General features: G+C 42.7%; 1 long non-coding RNA gene across 2 annotated transcripts in view; it reads right to left on the minus strand.

The window, feature by feature from the left end:
- The window catches only part of LOC147180102 (uncharacterized), a 128,156-nt gene that overhangs the window by 94,987 nt on the left and 14,027 nt on the right, over positions 1-19,142 (minus strand). The gene's annotated exons all lie outside the window — the stretch shown is intronic.

The raw sequence follows: 19,142 nt of genomic DNA on the forward strand, positions 1-19,142 counted from the left end.
GTATGTTGTATTTTGTGGCATTCAGCATGAAAGCAAGCAGTAACCAGGCAACATGATGGCCACTTTAACGGCGTGGCCGTATTCTCCATCAGGACATGTGATCCCTTCCTTGTTGTTGCTGATGAATTGAAAAGAGGAGCGCTGTGTGATTATTGTCAGCACAAAAGCCTCAAAAAGCTGCTGACGCCTAGATTAGCCAGTACAAAGACGCAGGGGCACGCACGTGCGCGCACGCATACGCCGACTCACACACATGGCCCATCTGCCCTTGATAGCGACCAACCTCCCTAGCGAGTCGCTAGCGCTCGTTTTTCGCAAGCATCATTCATGATTGCGTTTTCATCTCCAACCAACACATCCTCTTATGTATGGACACATGTGAATATGGCGCCAAGCCGCCAAGGGCGCAAGTGGCAGCAATCCCGAGTGTACCTCAGCCACCCCGACGACTGCACGGTACAAAGACAAAACCAAAGGAACGGAATCAGAATCATCTTTATTGGCCAGGTATGTCAAAAAATAATCAATGAATTAGAGTATGAGCTGCACTAGTGTTGCAGTAACAAAGATGGGAGTCTTTATGAAATGTAAGGGTCCATCCCATTTGTTCTGTAGTGCCAACCAATGACAGCAATGGGAGAGTCATTAAGCAAAGATAAAAAATAAAAAAAAGGTTGTAAATTGGCGTCCATATTCAGGAATTTTACGCATATCGGCATTGCCCTTATTTTTAAAATTACAAATCTAAATGAGAGATCAATTTCATACTATGTTAATTTCAGTGAACTATTTATTTTTAATTACATTTTCAATTTGAAGCTTTGGAAGTCTGAGCACTTGTTTTTGTTTGAACCTAAAGCAAAGCTATCAAATACACGCACGCACGCACGCACGCACACACTCACCCACACACTCACAAAAAAAAAATATATAAAAAAAAATATATATATATATAAAAAAAAATAAAGAGCAATGATGATGACATTTCCGAATGAACAATACTGAGCTCTTTAGGAAAGAAAAGAAAGAAAAAAAGAAAAAAGAAAAAAAAAGAACCTAAAGCAAAGCTAAGTGAAAGTTTAACATTACAATTTTAGACTTTATTTATTGTAAAAAAAAAATAATAATGTAGGGAGCTATTCATTTGTTCAAGGTTTCCTTGAACTTTCTAAGCCATGCTGCTGAACCTGGTAGAGCCTGTTGTTTTTGTTAGGACTTTAAAACAAAGACCTCGATTGTCTTAAGATTAAGAAGTGATCGGCTCCAAATTCTGGTCATCGGCCTCCTGACTTCTAATCATTTGTAACAGGGGGAAAACACATACATCAAGCTATCTCTAATTCATATCTAATTTCTCATTCTTTTCATGAAGACTTTGCATGTTCTCCTGGATGCTTGCATAGGCTGTCTTCGGGTACTGCAGCTTCTTCACACATTCTAAAAACATTACTCTTATTATCTCAATTAATTCTTGGCACTTAGTGGGGAAAAAACAAACACAATCAGCTCCAGGTTAGTTTCGATGTAACCTATGAATAAAAAATTGTGTTTTCCATCCCCGCAATTGCTTAATTTGTGTTTTCACAACAGTGAGTAGTTAGCTGCAAAAAAAAACAGAGCAGTTAAGTGGCAATGAAGCAAATAGAATGTGGAACATGACGTGATGAGTTGTGTCGGTCAAATCATTTTCTCAATGTTGCTCTAAATGAAAAGCGGAGTCCAAAGCGGACTGCTACTGTATATTCGTGTAAATGTTCCCGTAGGTGTTTTGCGTGAGATTTCAAAGGGAATGTGGCTACGCTGCAAGGTAAGAAAATTGGCACGAAACCAGCAACGAGTAAAAGACAGAAAGTGCGGCATCAGCAACGACTGTTAGCTCTGCCAATGTCGCGCGAACGGCTGCAACAAGCACGAAGCAACCTTAATCTTACAACCTCAACGCTGTTGATCTTGATGAAGATTCAGTCGGGATTGATTTCATCTATCATGACTTGTTTAGCATTTGCGTGCGCCGACCTCGACCACATAAGATGAGCGTCCGTCCGTCCGTGACTGCAGAAGCTCGTGCACAGACGGAGCGGGATGAGGGTCTTCCCGTGTGCCAAAGAGTTGGGACGGACCGAAGCAGAGGTGGGCGGGAGCGCGTTTTCTTCGGTATCATCTCTCTCTCTCCCTCTCTCGCTCCGTCTGCCAGTTAAAGCACATCTGAACAGTGCAACAATAAAACAGCTGTGTTTGTGTTGGCCTGCTGATTATTTCATTGTCAATCACGCACACGCACGCACGCACACGCACACACAAACGTGGTATCAACTGAGATGGCACGATACCGTACGTGCGGGTAAAGGCCGGGCCAAGTAAGAGTCAGCGAGTGGTTTTGAAGATGGAGGGGATGCGACTCCACGCGGATGCGCCACAACACTCCAAAGTCAATAAGAAGCGAATGATGCGAGAGTCCAAGAGACGCAAAGTGGACCGCCGGCTTGTGGAGAAAAGTGCAATCAGCCACACCGCAGGTTTATTGGCTTCAATCCTCGCCGATGACACCCAAATGCATCGGCGGTTGTTCTGCAACAGCTGTTTTCTATCCCAAAACGCTCAGCAGCATCCCCGGCCCAATCATTTCATCGTCATTACTACTTCAAGCCATCCTTTCTCCGTTTTCCTTTCTTCACCATCCATCTTTGCTCCCAATATCTCCACCCTATTCTGCTTTGCATCCTCCAGACATCTTTCTTTCTTCGGTCCTCCCGTCCATCTTCCCCATTTTGCATCTTTGCACCATCCTCTGAATATTCCCTTCTTCAGTTTTTCACAATTCTCATTGCATCCAACTTTTGCCCAACTTCTTTCACCCAAATCGATCGTCTCTTCAGCACATTAAGCCCTCTCTCTAATCACTTTCACATATTACCAACGGTGCAGCTTTTGAAACATCTGGGCCCCATTTTCAAGGCCAATGCAAGTCTAGCGCTAAAAGCAGTCTAGTGTTCTTTCTTTTGGTATGTTGCTAGATTAGCACAGACAAAAGTGGCTGTTTGTGTTGAGGGAGGGAAAAAAAAACGGAATCCATTTAAATTCATCAGACAGAGGTGCACGCATGCGGTCTACATAGCGAAAGGACTGAATGGCGTAAAAGTGCATTTACAGTTAAAGGGACTGCAAGAGGATCTCCACATGCGGATGACGTCGTCAGCCACGAACGTGAAGTGGGCAACTGGGCGCCCGATCGTGCAGCTCGATCAATCCATCAAAATCGCATTACACCACCTAAAAACGAGTCTCCTTTTAGTCACCAAATTGCCAGATCACCGCATCAGTGGCGTGCAATAGAATATGCCGTTTGGCCTATCAAGGCGAAGCGTGGTCTACCAAACTCGCACACAAACATGCCAAAATAGACTTGCCCTGGCATATGAAGATGTGCCAGTTTGACTTTGTGTCACCAAATTGTCAAGCGCGCTGGGGGCGCGGCTGGGGGCGCGCCAGCTCCGTCCACCGGAACGCCCAGTGAGGCGCAACGTGGTCCCAAACACGGTCAACTAGGCTTGTCCTGGCACAAAAATGATGAAATGCCTGTTGGAAATAAAAAGTGTGTCCAGAATGGCTCCAATGGGTTCTTTCGAGTGATGCACCGAATATTCGGCCACCGCAAAGAATATGGCCGAAATAGGTTGTGGTGACGCAAATAAAAAAAACCTTGCAAGCAAGCGTCTGTTTAAATTAAACAGCGAACGCGGGGGCGAGTGTCCGCCTCGCTTCTCGCTGGCTTTTCACGGTGTGAGTTTGCAGCAGCTCCCGGGGTCATTGCGCACACCGGAGGAGAGGGGCGTGGCACATATTGCTACTAGTGAATATTCGGCCACCGAAAATTTTCGGACAAAAATGGCAAAAATATGCATTTTCGGCATTCGGCCGAAATTAAATTCAAGCCGAAAGAATATAGCCAAAAGAGGATGCTGTGGTGACGTAAGCAAAAAAACAAAAAAAGGCGCTAGAAGCAGGTGCCTTGCTGCTTGCTGCCGTTTGTGAGTACCGGCAGCTTTATTGTGCACACCGGAAAAGGAGAGGGTCGCTTGGTAAACGATGTCGAAAAAGAGAGCGCTGCCGAGTACTGCACTACAGCTGAGCCACGCTTTCTCCTGCAGCGCCTTCCTTTTTTTCTTTGATGAGAGCCCCTCGAGCGCTTCCACTTTTTCACTTGCATTCTGGTGACCGTGCTAAATACTTTAGCTAATGCTAGCACTATTGCCATCAACAGTTTCAAACACGGAAACACTTACCGCTATCTCCGGGTGTCGACAGACCTGTACAGGACGCCAAGTGTGACTTTGCAGTCCGTTCCCGAAGCCGATGAGCTGGTGCGAACAAATGTATTGATTTATTTTTAAACGCTGGTGAAGATGCGAATGTGCCGATTTTAAGTGCGCCGCACCTTGTCCCGCCGCACGCGTCCGTGCCCGCCTGTGCAATTGCAGCGCCAGAAAATGCTCAGCCCTCATTCGGTGTTTAATGTACCATTAGCCAACATGTCTGCAGTGTGGGCACATTTCAATTCATATTGTGCTTGGTTAAAATGCCAGTGCTAAATAAATATTTTATGATAATATTATAATTGTAATTCATTATAGATTTATAGACAAACAGAGCAGTTGTGAAGTGTGATTATGTGTTGAAAATGTGTGAGATGGGCAAAAATGGAATGATCGACATTGAATGGATTTTCCTTTACGAGCCTGATATCGATTTATAAAACCATGAATCGGTTACTTTAATATTTTAATATTATATTTAATATAAAAAAATTGTATTTGACTGTTTTCTTGACATTTACGGTTCACATGAATTTAAAAGTATTTTCTTACATTTATGAAAGACCTGACTTATTGTACTTTAAGACAATTCAGAATATTTTAAAGTATTATTTAATTGTTATTAGGGCTGCACGATATTGGAAATTCATGCGATATAGTTGCTGAATATAGCGATATCGATATTATTGCGATATTTAACATTTACCTAAGGAAATTACATTTTTATTATCTTATGAAAGAATTACATATTTTTTCATGCAACAAAATAAGCAACCTCAATATATGCTTAGTTAATTAATTGTCATTACCTTTGGATAATGTTCAACTATTAGATGGCAGTTAGCGGCTGACTAGTCAAATTCAGATAAAAGCATAAAATATGAAATATGAAACGGATTGCAAGTCTTTGCGATATGCATATTGCATGGGCCAATATCGCGATACCGATGTTTTTTTCCATATATTGTGCAGCCCTAATTATTATATAACTTTTTATACATCTCATCCTTGCCGATGTCATTGTTTGTTAATTTATACCACTAAATCATGTAACCAGTTACTTCCTCCGCAAAAATGTATTTGGAATGTCATATTTTTTTCCTCATGTCCTTGATATTTAAGAAGACTTGATGTTCCATTATTAATCAATATATCGTTTGGAAGTGAATCGAATCGAATCCAAAACAAAACCAATCGAAATCGAATCACACTAAACTCTTTGATTGAATCGGTTGGGGAAATCAGAATCAATACCCAGCCCTATATTTCATAATGATGGCAGTTTTCTCCAAGTGCAGGCGGGCCTCCCTCCTGCAATTAACTGGGCATCACCCGACTAACGCTTTCGCTCCCGACTCCTCGAGCCGTCCTCCGTCTTTCCTTCCTTCCCTGCACCCTCCCCTCTATCATGGCCCATCCTACATCTCCCCCCGTCCCTTCCTTCAACCCTCTTTGCATCCGACTTCCTTCTTTTCCTTCAACCTCCATCGGCCCCCGCATCTTTCTCCATCGACCCCCTCGTCCCCGCATCCTCCCTCTCTCCTCTCATTCAATCGTCAGTCTGCTCGCTAATCAAACACCATCTGCCCTTCCATCCCCAACCTGTCGGGAACAGCTGCCAGACACTCTCTTAACAACACTTTTAACAACCCCGTGGAATCTTCCAGCGCCCGCAGCCGGGCGGATGTTGCAGATGAGGGCCACCCCCACGCAGATGGGGGGGGCGAGCGGTGTCGTTTGAAGAGAACACACCTTCAGAGGTAAACGACGAAGATGACGGACTCCATGGAACTTTCCCTGGACTCGACAACTATTCGCGACTGCGGTCCAAGAAATGACACGACTTGAGCAAAAGGGCGGAAGCGGGAAAGCAGACGGTACAAACAAAGTGATAAAACAATGGCACTCCATAAACGAGATGATGCCGAAATAGTAATCGAGGGAAGAATCAGCCGCCTGCTCAAAAACAGGATTTGAAGCTAATGGTGGGAAGTAAAAGCTCCCAGCGCGCACACGCACACGCACACACGCGCACACATAATTGTCCATCAATGGCCATTTGCAAGTTCCAGACATCCTCGTCATCCTGCACAAACACACAAGTACTCACAAAAACCATTTCATAACATGCCAAGACATTTCCAATTGTTAAATCCAGAAATATTTTTTGCAGCCAATCAAGACGGCATAGAGGCCAGATGTTCACCGCGCACGCACGCGCACGCACGTGCACACGCACGTGCACACAGCTGCAGTGGCTGGCATTTTTGCCTTGCCTTTGTTGTACTGTGCATTCTCACAAAACTGGGTTGATCTTGATGATATCAAAAATGGCTGTTAACAAACAAACTGTCCAACACATTCAATTCAAGGAATTTGACGTCATGATCGCAGATGATCGACACCGCAAATGTTACAAAGTAAAGCGGCTTTCGAAAGAAAAATGCGCAAGCTTGAAATTGTACACGCGTCGCAGACAGAAATGCCGATGGCGACGATCAAACACGCTGGAATGGTCAAATGTGTCCGACAGTGGGAGGAGTCAAAATCAATATGACCTCATGCGGAGCAGAGCGAGGGGGCTTGCACGCTCCTAATGCGCGTTTAAACGCACGCATACGCCTTGAACACACTGAGGGAGGGTGTCAGCCACGTGCCGCATGTCCAATTAGGGCGTGAAGTCCATCAATAAGAGCCTTTCAGGGATGCCAGGGGTTCCATCAGCTTGTGCAAATAGACACGCGCAAACGCACAACAGCGTGCACGTATTTCTTTCCCGCCGTGCAATTTAGTTGAGTGATGATTGAAGTGCTTGTCGGAGGCTGCCGAGTGCGTCAATCTTCTCCAAAAGTATCGGGACAGCGAGGCCAATTCTTTCACTGTTGCTGTCAACTGAAAAGCTTTTGAGAATCTCAAAGATTGTCAAAAGTGTTGGCTCACATATAAACTTAAGTGCTATCACATCGTCCAGGACGGTCGAGCTCACGCTTTACAGCTCGAACGACTTCAACTCCTCGGACAAGACAAATAGGAAATTTGAAAAATTGTGATTTGCCACCAAAACACTGCAAACTTAACCTCTTCAGACCCGCATTTTTTCCTGCTGGGCAATTATTTTTTAAATGTATTAATAGATTTAGGGGGGGGGGGGTATCTCGTGTTTGTACTTATTATAATGGACGTCAGGATAGTGCGTCTTGTGAACTTACCAAGCTTATATGTAACATTTTTAACATGAACATTATGCAAATCAACTTGCAAGTGTGATTGGTTAGCTAAGATCCAATCATGATCCTGAAGTGTTGATATCAAAATATGTCATGTCCACTGCAATCCTCCATGGGTCCGAAGGGGTTCAAGTCTTAGCCCTTTGATCCCATCTTTCTTTTTTTATAAATCATTCAATTGAACGACATTTTGACTGGAAACGATACTTGAGGTGAAGCAACAGGAAGTTGACAGCCGTGTGCCTGGGAATATTGTTTTCATCTGTCGGTTTTCCCATTGTTGACAAGCACGGGCAGGCAGAGGAATTGAATTCCTTGTCACAAAGACACGTGCTATAAATAAGTGCGTGACACACGGGCAGCGGTGTCGGCTCACTCGGAGGATGATCGCGCACAACACACCTACTTGTTGATCTGAACGGAAATAAAGTAACACGCTCACAACACGCTCACATGCATGCTTAGAACTTAATATACGCACACATGTGTGCAGACGCTTTGAACACGCATGGTCAAGGTTCACCGGCAAGTGAAGTGGAAAAGATACACGTGCCTGTCAACTGTCAGCAGTCGGGTCCAAGTCATGAGGTTGAAGGGGAAAAGCACGTTGTTTTATTGGAGTTCAAAGAAGGTTAAGCTGTGGTTGGCGCGTGCCGCCGCCCTAAATCAGTTGAGGATCGACAGTCGTCAGACTTGAGTTGCTGCAAAATGTACAGTGAACTGCAGCAATCTTCAAGACACCCTGCAAGGGAATAATCATTTACAAATCCCTTTTCAAGCAACATTCAAGTGAGAGCACCTCAAAGACAACATATCTAATGTTCAAACGGATTAACTTTATTGTTGTGTTTTGTTTCAAATATTCCCTCATTTTGAATTTGATGCCTGCAACACATTCCATGGCACGGTTGCACGTCACCTTTCCTTTTGACAACACTCAATACGTATTTGCTAAGTCATTGTTGAAGCTTTGTCGGTAGAATCATTTCTCAACAGTCCAAGGTCTCCATTGTCATATTTTGTGCGACACATTTTCAATGCGAGACGGGTCTGGACTGCTGGCGAGGCCGTCTCGTACTCACACTCGTTTACAACGAAGCCACGTGTTGCTTTGCGGGACGTTGCTTGGATGGCAGCATAAAGTTGTACCTTGAAAGCATTCATGGTGCTTTGACAGATGTGCAAGTAACCCGTGCCGTGAGCATTTGCTGGCATTTGAACTTTGAGCTTATAGCACTCCACACTTCCCATGATTTCCAAAAACAAGCACACATTTCCTCTTGATCTCAGATGAGCTTGTGCCCCGAGAAGCTTGCGACGTTTCTGGTGCTGTTGATAAATGGCTTTTACTTTGCACGGTAGTTTTAACTTGCAGTTAACTGACAATAGTTACCGTACTTTAAGTGTCCACGCGGCAATATTCTTAACACGATGCCCTTTTTTACTGCAGTGCCAGCTGAGGGAGGAAAAGTCACGGGAGATTTTTGCCGATTGTCTGAATCTTTGGATGATATTAAGGACCGCAGATGATGAAATCGCTAAATTCGTGCCATTGTACGATGAGAGTCGTTGCTGTGGAACCGTTGGACCATTTGCTCGTTCATGCAGTTGTTGACAAGGTGGTCAACGTGGCAACATCCTTGCTTGTCAATAAGTGAGCCCTTGGAGGATGGGATGGCCCTTTATCATGACGCTCACCTGTTTCCAATGAACTGAGCATTACGCAACGTTGCAAGTGGTTTGTTGCCGCCTGTCCCAGATGAGCTTTTTTGGGAAACTATGTTGCAGGCATCCAATTCAAATGAAAGGGAAAAAAAGTGATCAGTATGCACACTAAACTTCTTGTTTTTGTAGTCTATTCGATTGCATGTAGGTTACAAAAGATTTGCAAATCATTGAATTTGGTTTTTATTTACATTTCACACAAGAAAGTAACTTCATTGCAAACTGGGGTTTGCAACTGCTGCGAAAATGGTCCTAAAAAATAAATAAAGCTAATGGCACTGTTGCACTGCATAGCATAATGGAAATATGATGGGACTTGCTTTAATAATCCACAAATTCCTCCAACCCACTTCCTGACTCAAACATGTCAAGTTTGTTCGTGATGACATTTTCAGGAGGAAAAGCAAACAAAAACAAATTAAGATGACCCGTTGAACTTCCGAAACTTGCAAACAAACAAGATTGCAACGAGAGCTCTTCTGTCCTGAATGTCCCTGGTACAGGGTTGCTGGAGGTTTTAAGGGGGCAAAGCAAGCTGATATTTAGTGATTGGATGCAGTACACGCACACACGCACGCACGCACACACTTTCTCTACTTTCTCTCTTTTCATTATAATGCAGCTTCTTCTTGCCGACTAAATCTACTTATTATTGTGTTTGCGCTTTGCACTCATATTGTCCTTATCTCGTTCTTTAATTCAAAATGACAATCTGGACATCATAATCCATCATGGATTTAACAAGTCCCCCATATGGGCCGGGCCCCCAGCACTCAAACCATTCAAATAGTTGAGGACTTACAGAAAGTGTGACGCTGACGGAGAAAGCAAAGCGATTCCGAGCAAAATCGACGCCGGCCGGCGTGGACGTCGACGAGTCCCACGAGCCGACAATCGAGTTGGATCAGCACGGACTTCACCAACAGTACATGTAGTAGCTCAGAAAAGATCGCTATTCATCTTACACCCAAATTAAATCCTTTTTTTTAATTATTATTCAAAAACTCTCCTCTTTCAAGTGTTGTTTTTAATCTTACATCGGAAAAGGTGCCCTTGAGTTTTGAGTAGCCTTTCTCAAGTTCTTTCAAGCAATTCAATTCTTTTGAATTATTTTAGCCACAACAATAAACAATGAACTTTCTCACATGTGTAAGAAAAATGTATATAAATACTGTAGGCTTGGGTCTTTCTGTGAGGATGTTCACCATGGGGGCTTGCTTGGGTTTTCTCTGAGTACTTTAGCTTCCTCCCACATTACACAAATGTGGCTTAGGTCAACTGAAGACTCCATATCTGTGAATGTGGGTGTGACTGTTTGTTTGTTTGTTTGTTTGTTTGTTTCTCCCCTTGTGTCCAGCAGGCCTCAGTCACCTGAGATAGACTTCACCTCACCTGTGACACTTGAAGAGATTACAAATATGAACTCACGCTCACTTCTGTGGTATTGTCATTATTGCAAAACTTTATTTGAAAGGACAACAGCGCCCTCTTGAGCTACAAATGAAAAAATGTAAGTTACAAGACCGGCTGAAAGATTTGTTTTTTGATCACTGCATTTGTCCATTTGCAGGTACACCCAAATTGGCTCTTGACAACAACAACGACAACAACAACAACAAATATGCAATGACCCATTGTTGTTCTTCGTTCACACAGCAGCCCATGTCAATAAAAAGGGAGTAAGATACATTATGATATAGGAGACGAGAGTTTTCTTTTATGTAGCGATCACAAAGGGAGTACAGCATTTTTTGCTGTTGTATAAATAATTTCTCGACTGAGTCAAACCTTTCAAACGTCAACATGTTCCAAAAATTTGTGTTTCGCAGGCAATTTTTGTTCTCATTCATAACATTCAAAGTTTGCCCACAATTCAACATTTTCCACCCCGAAGTATCCCCATTCATTTGCAATAAGACATTCAACAATTTACGCTCATTTGAAATTCTCAATCTTAAGATCATTCAAATCATCTTGGGATCAATTTTCAACATTCCCCAAACAATTCCACATTTTCCACAAAATTCCATATCTTTCGACAACATTCCACCTCATCCAATATGATTCCACGTTTCTATATATTTTTTATTCAGCATTCACACGCAATCTCTCCAGAAATTGCTGCATCTGGTTATTTTTAAACTAGACTTGGTAATGCTCTCAACTAGTGGGTCGGAAACCAAAAGTGGGTTGCAGACCCATTTTGGGGGGGTCGCAGACAGCTAATGAAACATGTTACATTTTTCTGCTACACTACAAAGGCAAAACAATTTCCCTGCCTCAAACTTTAGCCACTAGTTTACTCTGTAAACAAATACGGTGCAGCTCAGCCTCTAATGAGACCCTGTAACTAAACCCCGTAACAAAGTTTCAAGTTGCCTACATTAGTGCCTAAACTGTAAATATATCACTATGTTCCCAAAACACATCATTTCAAACACATCTTACAAAATTTGCCTTAAAAATTGCTAAAAACAAAAAGATGTTAGCTTTTGCTAACAACTTAACTAGGTGTGTTCCATTCAAGGTTTTATGCTGCCGATCTCAATACCGATCATCAATGAGTGAGATCCGTCGATATAGATGCTGATACCGAATCTGACACGATCACAATCATTAGCCATACGTTTTTCAATTTCAGAGCTGCTCATTTACGGTTATTTTAAAACAAACAATCAAGTTGTCTTTTTATTATTATTATTATAAATTGATTAATATGATTTTTTTCTTTGGTATATTCTGTCAGAAGTGGAGATGTATTATCACATACTTCCTTGCCACCACGTACTATTTTCTTATTAGGCAGTGCTTTGGCGCCATCTTGGGGCACCTTGAGGTGTTCCAGAAAGAAATTGACTAATCTTTTGTTGAATACTTTGGTGTCATACACAATTTTTACTCTGCTTTGTTTTATATGTCAGCATTGCAGCTGCATTGCTTCATACTTGGAAATGCAACGTGTCATGAGCACGACAAACCTTGCCAAAAGATTTCCTTTTTTTGCACCACATCCTCAGGGGAAAACAACACAGCATACACTTTGCTGTCCGTCCACATCTGTGTAAAACTTCTTTTTTTTCCTTTGCGAGTGCTTCATCATGATGCAAAAATGTCAAAACAAAACCGCAGTGAGTAAACAAACAGCTGGAGCCTTTTCAAATATTAAACGGTTTACGAATGGAACAGTTCCTATCATTTTTCCTGACTGAACAGGGACCAGTCCAGGATGTAGGTCGGCTATATCCCGCCTCTAGCGCAAAGTCAGCTGGCATTGGCAGTTTGGCAGCAGTTACCCACAACCCCAGTGAAACTGGAAAGATGTGCAGTTCCTATAACCTTCAGCAGGTGTCCTCAGAGACCAGCTTGTTTTCTTACTGCTCTACACAAGCGTCTATTGAGTTTAACATTTATTTATGTGGCACAATGCATAGTGATCCCAATCAATATACGGTGCTACAATGAACTAATAACATATATTTACAAATTATGTTTCAATGTACAATTTGTCATCTTCTGTATATCCTGGTGATGCAACTAGAGAGATGATTTAAAAAAAAAAAGAGCCACCAGGGGTCCTCAGTGATCTGTTGTGATCAATATCACTGCCAGCAAAGAGCTCAGTCTGTAAATCACAATGGGCTGAGAGCCCAAGCCATGCAAAAGCTATATTCGGTGGTTTATCCCGCAATTCCTGCAGCGACGCACAACAGCGTCCGCGTGGATTTGCAGTGAGGCTGCGTGTCCGAAAAGCATAAACAGCTGCTGGCTGATGGATGGCTTCTGATTCCTTCAGCAACACACACAAAATATTGCACAAAAGCCCCACAGCATCACAGTCAACTTGAGTCAGCTGATCTTTTTCTTATGGATAAGAGAAAAATGAAGTCGGACGGAGAAGGTTGCTTTGGTTTCGGCAAGTCACAGTTGATCCGTTTAGATGGTTCCTGTTATGATCCAAGGCTGTGCTGCTTATGTCATCTCTGCACAATGCCTCCAAAAGTGACACAGACGTAAACGAGATGGCATGGAGGGTGATGTGAAAACGGGGACAAACATTGTAAATATGTCTTGCAGAGATCAGGCCTCTGTCGGCCAACGAGTCGTTGACTGCCTCCAACAAACAACCAAATCCCCGTGACTAGCGGTAGCACCACTCCATTTTTCTTTTTACACGACTGAATGGAATATCAATGACTTAATGACTTGTTGACTGAAGCAATACTTTGGTTTTCCACACAAACTCCGGCTGGTCAGTCCTAACCAATGAAGACGGATGAAGCCTTCTTTGGTGAGAGGCGAAACGTCTTCTAAGACAGCAAGACAAAGTCCTGTTCTGATCGATTCAATGCCCCGAGAAAGAAACGACCGGGACGAATGAGAATATCCACATGCAACGGAGTATGTGTCAAAATATACAAAACCTCCCAGAGGAATTCCAGAAATCCTCAAACAATCATTGTGAAAACTGCAATCCACTGAAGACAGCGGTCATTATGACTGGATTTTGGGTAGGCCTACACTCAATTGTGTTTACACCTCACCCGCAAGAGGCCAATGAGTAGAGGTACGGTACGGTACGGTACGGTACGGTACGGTCGGTCAGACAGACAGATAGATAATTACATTAGATCTTCATTCAATCAGCATATGATGCATGGGTTTTGGTGCTCCCATGATGCCTTTGGTGATCAGGACTTGAGACAAACTGCGTCTCAAGCAAGGAGATCATTCCCGCTGCGCCAGCTTTCAGATTGATTACACTTTGCTCTGTGATAATCTTTGAAATAACTCCTTCCCAGCAGGGTGTGAGAACGCAAACCCAGATTAATGGATCATTAGAAACGTGCAATTTATTTATCCTTCAAGAGGGTTTATGCACCCATCGTGTTTTTCATGCACAGACAGTGAGAGGACAAGGAATGCGACAAGCAAAGATGTATTGAAGTCAGCGTTGCATAACACGATTAGACAGCAGGAATCTGAAAAAGGGGGTCTATTGTTCGCAGGCATGTGAGGTAGAGAGAGAACCATGTGACGACGTGCATAATCAGAATGCACAAACGGCAGGAAGAAATACGTGTGCCACCTTATTTTCACTTTGGAACGCTGCTGCTCGCACATGCAAATAAATAAGACAACCTTTTCCTTTTCAGGCTTGGAAACATGAAAGGAAGAAAATGAGGCTACATGCTTGTGCTTTGGGCTGAACGTACAGCAGGTTCACAACTTTGCTCTCCATTATGAACTATCCACCCATCCGTTTTTTGACCTTCTCTACTCAACCAGGGTCTAATGTATTTTCATTTCCTTTTTTAAATGGACCAAAAAGAGAGATTCTAGAATTTACTTGTAATTTTACAACCGGTTCTTTTCACTGAACCTTACTGCACATATGTTCTGTGGTTCAGCTGTATAGAGGTAACGGCACTCTTTTCCTGCAGTAATAAAGCAGACAGGGCGGGGCCAAATAATAATCTGCTCCACAGCATCAAAGATGAGATTAATTCTGAATTTCAGATTGATGAATCAATCACAAAAAGCTTTTCTTCCTTCCCGGGATGTTCAAGTGTGATTTGTCATAAGTGCACTGATGTACTCATTTGGTGGCACTGAGGTTTATATCCTTCCAACTAGAAGTACCGGAGTGTGTACTTCAGTAAATAAAAATAAACATCTTACAGAAGACACACACAAATGCAGTTACTCACAACATGCTTTTCTTTATTATAATCAAGCCACTTTGTCATCTGCGATTCTTCAGCTCTTTTTAGTTCATCTTCCAACCTTCCCAACTTCCTTACTCAAGATGGCATCGTGACTTTGTCATAACTTCCTTACTTTTCCCTAACGCATCACCTCACCGCATTTAAATCATCAGATCTCCCACACCTTTATTCTGAGTTTGTAACCGTCTTCATTTTGTCACTCCACTTTTGACACCAAAGTTGTCATCCTTACTTCAAACGCACAGTTTGTGTTCGATCCTGCCAAGGGAAAACCCGCTGGACACGCACTAGAAAGAAAACCATGCAGTGAGTTGGAGCAGTGGTTCTCAAACTTTTTGCATGCACAGCCCGGGTGGGTCTCCAAGAAAAACCAGAATGAGAAAATCATCGCTCACCACATCATGATTCCTTTTTCGCTGCTTCGCCTAATCGTGGGTTTTTCAGTCATACATATCAAATTCTATATAATGGATGTTTCGCTATCTCACTTTGCGGTAGGGATGTTCGATACCAGTGCGAGTATTCAACTCTCAAGTAGCCCTAAAATATAACAGAGCCTCCAACATTTTTAATAGAGAGGACAATGTTCTTTTCTCAGTATGCTTCATTCTTGCATCTGAACACATACCTGGTGTTCCAGTCCTGTCCCGTCTGTCCATATTCCCCCAGAAAGTGTATGGCTTGGCAATATGCAGTATTTGCAATTGTCTTCAAGTCATTTAGCAAAACATAATCAATTTCACCGCCAAACGAGGACATCTGTGCCACGGGCAAAAAGAAAAGTCAAACTCAAGTGATCATCGCCTTAGTTAAATAACAGGATCAAGCAGCATCAATCACCAAAATAAGCACTCGATGGTAGGCTCTGCTCATGAACAGATGATGCTAATATGTTAGCCTTTAGGCTACTCTCCCGTGATTAAGGTTCAAATGGCTATTCCCTGAATTAATTAGCAGTTGCTGACGGTGTTGTGGCATTTGTCCGACTTTGGTGCAGGCACTGGGTTCAGTTCCCACAACTTCCCACTCAGTGATGGTGTGAATTTGAGTGATTGGGGGTCCGACCTTATGTGCGCACCCTGTGACTGACTAGTGACTAGTCCAGGGTGAAGGTCGCCATGTCCACAAAGTAAGTTGGGACAGGCTTTAGTTCACCCACGACCCTGAACAGGTAGTGGAATAGACAGAAGATGATTTTTTTAAAGACAGTGGATTAATGGATGCATGAATTCCTTTGACAATATTCCTGTAACTGTCTCTGAATTTTCACCACATTTATTTGTGAATGAATTTACCTGTTGAAAATTAAATGATGATCTATGTTTCATCTCCCTTTGAAACAATTCACCTGACGTAACAGCTTTTTTTACTGACACATTCAACCTACAGCTGTAGAGAAAAAGGCTAAAATCCTTATTTGAGCCATTTACCCTCTTTTCTCGATGGCTCAAGAGACATGTAAGTGTTTGTTCTGAGAAAGCTCTACCACTACGAACACACACACACACACACACACACACACACACACACACACACACACACACACACACACACACATTCAGGCACCATCTAGTTAGCAAGCGACCATAGTATGAGATACAAGCAAACAACACACTTGCAATTATTTTCAAGACGTGCGTGTATAAGTTAAGCTTATGTGCGCACCCACAATGTACGTGCGTGTGAGAGAGTCAGCTGCAGCATTCACTCCCCATTAGTGTCTCATGCATCTCTAATGCAACCCACATACAGGATGTCTCCGCTGGGGGTGGGATACCACCCTCTGCTGCAGATGTTTAAGATGGAGGATGGAGAATACAACAAGTGATTGTTTTTAAGTGACATCATCAGTATGTGGATTGTTACTAAATTTACATAAGAATATGCTTAGAATAATTTTTCTCTTGTGAAAAATGCGCTTCTTGGCAGAGAGGTAATAATGAAAAAGAAATGTATCACAGCAGATGATCTCATTGTGAGCCGGGTACCGCAGTGTTTGAATCAAAATGATAATTATTCATCAAGTATAAAAAGTGTGGTGTGTGGCAATTTAGGAAAGCGGCACGTGAAACACTTCATGACAGGGCTTTCGTCACTGATCGAATGCGCTTCACAAAACTAAGTTTTATATTTCAAGGTGTACCATCAAACCTAGTCTCATACTCCCCCAGGTGCTGAGAAGAAAACGAAATATACTTTTAATTTGACATGAGAGGCCAAACATTTTTGAAAGGTTCCAATACCATTTTTGCCCAATGTCATCTTAAGCGTTGGCCGCAGTTTGTTTTTCTTTTGGATAAATGTTCAAATGCGGAGGGCATAAGATTTTTGCGTTCTGGAATTGATGTGGCACAAAGATACTCTCAGCTCATACCCCCCCCCCCCCCACCCCACATCCACACCGCCCCGCCCCGCCTCCAACCAACCCAAAATCGAGATAAGAGTAAATTAGAAGATTTTGTGAGCGTAACAAGGACACAAAAGTTAACACATTAAATGAGAGTCCTTGGTTGGTTTGATAAGCTGCTACAACTTTGGTCATCAAGAAGGAGCTGCAATCATAATGAGGTTTCAAATTGAAACATGATGATGTGCAGCCACAGAGTTACCAGAAGAATGTGACACAATATTGTTTAGTGAGTTACACTTGCCCAGGAAGAGCATTAGGAAACAGGGTGAGGATGGAAAAGATGACCTCTGACACCTACGAAGATGAAAACATGCAAATGGAGCATGTGTCTAGAAGCAGCTGCTTGAGGTTTGTTTCTGTCTCTTCTGAGCTCAGAGTCACCAAAGAATTCATTGCCATCAGACTCAAACTATTTCACACTCTCCCTAAGCAGTGGGAAAGGGCATGTGCGTGTTTCTATGTGTGTTTCTGCATCCTCTTCTGCCTGGTTTGTCTGAGATGCTCTTCGGCACTCGTGCATATTTGCTTCGTCAAAGACCCAAAAAGTTGTACAAATCCACTTCACCAGCATTTTCAGAGGGAAAAAAAGCTCCATTTCATTTGTTTCTTTTCAAGGAAAAGAAAGTAAAATTGTGTCAGTTTACTACATTTTAATCATGCACAACCAACATGACTGCTTTTTTATGTAGTGCTTTATCTACTATATGGTACCCAAAGCACTTGACAAAGCCTCACTTTTACCCATTCACACACACACGCACACACATTTATACACCAGTGGTCAATAGGGATGTAACGATAACGGCAATATCGTGATAATGCAATATTAAAACTGCCACAATATATTGTCATGTCACGATATTAAAATCAGCACATCAGTTAAAAAAAGTCAAGTTGATTTCCATTTGTGCAGTTCCAGCACCCTCAGGTGGCAAGTTTTTTAATGCAGTTTAATTTTCACAAGGCATGTTTTGGCCCTTCTATATTTAAAATCCACACTATTGGTCAGATGAAGGGGAACGTCATATGCTTGTCAATATGTGGAGGAACTCAATGTGTGTGTGCATTAGCAAGTAAGTGCCTCAATATTAAGTCTGATTAGAGATTTTAGGTTGTTTATATGCATTGCTGTAATGTACAAAAGCACAATATTGTGTTGTTGTTGTTTTGTATGAGCTCAAATTTTTTTTTTTTCATATTGTGACCATTTTTTGTATCGCCAACCGCCCCACTATATCGTGAAAATTATCGTATCGTGATTTTTGGATATCGTTACATCCCTAGTGGTCGACTGCTGCCATAAATAGAATAGAATAGAATACTATTCAACTTTACTGTCATTGCACTCACAAGTCCAGAACAATGAAATGCCGTTTTCATCCATCCAGAAGTGCCTTAGCAAAAATTTATTATATATATTAAAAATCAACTGATCACCACCTGGTGGTGTGTTGGCTCCGATGGTGGGGGAAGGTTCGATCTGGCAGACCCAAATGTATTGTGAGGGGTGGTGGGAACGTATGCCGGAATCCCCTGTCAGAAGGAGTTTCAATGCCCACCTCCGGCAGAACTTCTCCCTTGTCCCGGGGGAGGCGGGGGACATTGAGTCCGAGTGGGCCATGTTCCGGTCCTCCATCGTTGAGGCGGCCGTTCGGAGCTGTGGCCGTAAGGTGGTCGGTGCCTGTCGTGTCTGCAATCCTCGAACCTGCTGGTGGACACCAGCGGTAAGGGATGCTGTCAG

The sequence above is a fragment of the Leptonotus elevatus genome, chromosome 2, assembly GCF_054856555.1.
Source record: "Leptonotus elevatus isolate MCC_2025b chromosome 2, RoL_Lele_1.0, whole genome shotgun sequence".
In the NCBI taxonomy this organism is placed as follows: domain Eukaryota; kingdom Metazoa; phylum Chordata; class Actinopteri; order Syngnathiformes; family Syngnathidae; genus Leptonotus; species Leptonotus elevatus.